Below are 2,666 nucleotides of genomic sequence, written 5' to 3' on the forward strand. Positions count from 1 at the left end.
TATTTTGTAGTTAAAAATGTATAAAATGTTCAACTTTTATATCTAAGGATTGAAAATTCAAAAGAAGATTCCACGTAAGTAGTTAATTCTGTTACCAAAGAATCTAAAAAATACATAAGCACAGTTTATTTTTATACTAATTTTAAGTTTAAATTTTGACGAAATTACTTATTGAAAAAAAAAGGTGGGCAAGTGGATGTCGCTCTGCTGTATAGTAAGTTACAAGTTACAAGTTATAGATTATTTATCTTAAATCTATAAAATATTAGCCCTGATTGGCTTCCGTCGAACACTTGAACTCTATTATAGGAACAACGAATTTATTTATATTGATATTATAATAATATATACATATATATGTATATGTATATATTATAATAATATATACATATATATGTATATGTATATTTATGTATATCATCTTTTTTTGGCATATTATCGATATTATATGTGGCTGTGAACGTGAAAATACGACGAAAAACAAATATATGTGCTATAAATAATAATATGCACTATAAACCTACAAATATGCATTAAATATGTATTTAATAGGTAAAAACGTTGAAATAAGCAAAATATGCAAAATACAGTTCGTGTTATTTTAATAAGAATGATCTAAATCGGAGACAATTCTTATCAGATTTCAAAAAGCTTATTCCAATACGTATATGCATTTGCATATAAATCCGGTCCTAAATCATTAGACATTAAAAAAATGTTCTTAAAATATGTGAACTTAAACTTATAGACATAAAATCTAGACATTGATCCTATAAATAACATAATATATAATATAGCCAAGTTAAATAATTATTTATAAAAATAATATACAAAAATATCATAACGAAAAACATAATAATTTAAAAAAAGAATGGATAGCCGTGTAACAATATTTTGTCAGTACTCTTAAGTGTATTTGCACTAAAATATGCTAAATCGTATGCCAATTGACACGGTGCAGGAACTTGTATGGTATGCTAGAAAAATAAATTAAAACACAATAAAATATTTGATTTTTATGCTTATTAATTATTATTATTTAAATTATACGCACCGGACTTTTGTAGTACATGTGAGTTAAGAAGTAAGTAATCATGTGTAGTTCATCTACCAAAAACTGAGGAATAGAATTAAACAGTATACAATAGTAAGTCGGAGACACTGATCCAGACTTGACTGTGTGTGAAATCAAGAAGAAGTCGAATCTGTCACAGATAAGTGTTAATTATAACTTTGTACATTTTGTTAAACATCAAAATGAAAAAACAGTTAATTTATTATAACAGTTAATGTAATATTAAGTTAGATGATGATAAGTGATTTATGATTATAATATATAATTGTGTTAAATATTATATCAATAACATTTCTCAAATAAAATGTATATTAGATGCATATTCATACTCACATGTTTGGGTCAGTGATATCAGAATCAACAATTGTTCCAGGTAGTGGATTTTGATAATTCAATGAATCATAATGAGTGAAAAATTTAGTTTCATCTGATTTTTTTACTAATATGTATGCAAAGGGAACCGTACCTCCACAATAGGATTCAAAACATTTTGCCTGTAAAAACAAAATTGTATATAATTATTTTTATAGCCACATACAAACCATATACAGAGTATAGATTATGTCATTGTAAACGAGGTAAAATTGAACATGTATTCAACTCCGTCCACGTTACACTAAACATCAGAAGACCATAGCTGATAAACTAGTAAACTAAAATTAATAATTTGACTTTCAACATCAAAAAAAAAGATCTACTAGAACCCGTTAAAAATATAGTTGTTACCATTTGAAAAAATAAAGTTTATTTTGCTGTTGGTACAACTGGGTGCTTACATTTTTTGAAATTGTAATTATAAAAAATTGCAAGCTAACAATAAAGATACATCTTTTTTTTATGTAACACAATATTATCGATCCATAATCATTAAAAAACGTCGCTTACAATGACAAAACACCCTGTATATTATAATATAATATAAATGGAAGAAAATTTAAAACAATACTAACCAGCATTAAATTAACCTCAGATATACAAGTTTCTTGAAATGATTCATCATCATATTTTAAACCATCTCTATATATAAGTACTCCTCTAGGTAATTTTTGATTTAAGTCTTTGTACTTACTTAAAGCATCTAAAATAATAATGAAAATAGTAGAATAATTAAACATTTTATAATAAACTTCAAAAAATTTCTGTAAAGTTTTATTTTATTGTTTACTTTTAGATTCTGTGTGGAACGATGAATGTATTGATTTTACAATGATGTGTGTTTTTTTAATTTTTTAATTTTTAATTTAAAATTTTTTTTTGTGTGTGTCTGTCATCACTTTTTAGGACAGTAAAAGTGCTTGGATTTTCTTCAACAGTATCTTTTCTGATAGGAAAGAGAATCTATTTGGTACTTTGTTGGGTCAAAAGTAAAAATTTCCCAGTAGTTTTCAAAAGCGCCGTGAAAAACAAAAGAAAAATTAAGGAAAAACGGGAATTTTTACGCAAAATCTGTTTTCGAGAAAATTGATTTTGGTTTTCGGTGTAACTCTTAAACATATGACCGTAGGTATATGACATTTAGACTGAATGTTATATTACCATATTCTATACACCATAACATTTTCCAAATATTTTGACTTATTTTAAGCTCTTA

At 25.3% G+C, this 2,666-nt stretch overlaps 1 long non-coding RNA gene across 1 annotated transcript; it reads right to left on the minus strand.

Annotated features, from left to right (window-relative positions):
• Positions 1-846: 846 nt before the first annotated feature.
• LOC103309278 lies at positions 847-1,784 on the minus strand. The gene is made up of 3 exons (XR_003838621.1): positions 1,409-1,784; positions 1,055-1,205; positions 847-977 (listed from the first exon to the last, which is right to left on the minus strand). It is a non-coding gene; the product is annotated as an uncharacterized LOC103309278 (long non-coding RNA).
• Between the last annotated feature and the right edge of the window lie 882 nt (positions 1,785-2,666).

This window comes from Acyrthosiphon pisum, chromosome X (assembly GCF_005508785.2).
Source record: "Acyrthosiphon pisum isolate AL4f chromosome X, pea_aphid_22Mar2018_4r6ur, whole genome shotgun sequence".
In the NCBI taxonomy this organism is placed as follows: Eukaryota; Metazoa; Arthropoda; class Insecta; order Hemiptera; family Aphididae; genus Acyrthosiphon; species Acyrthosiphon pisum.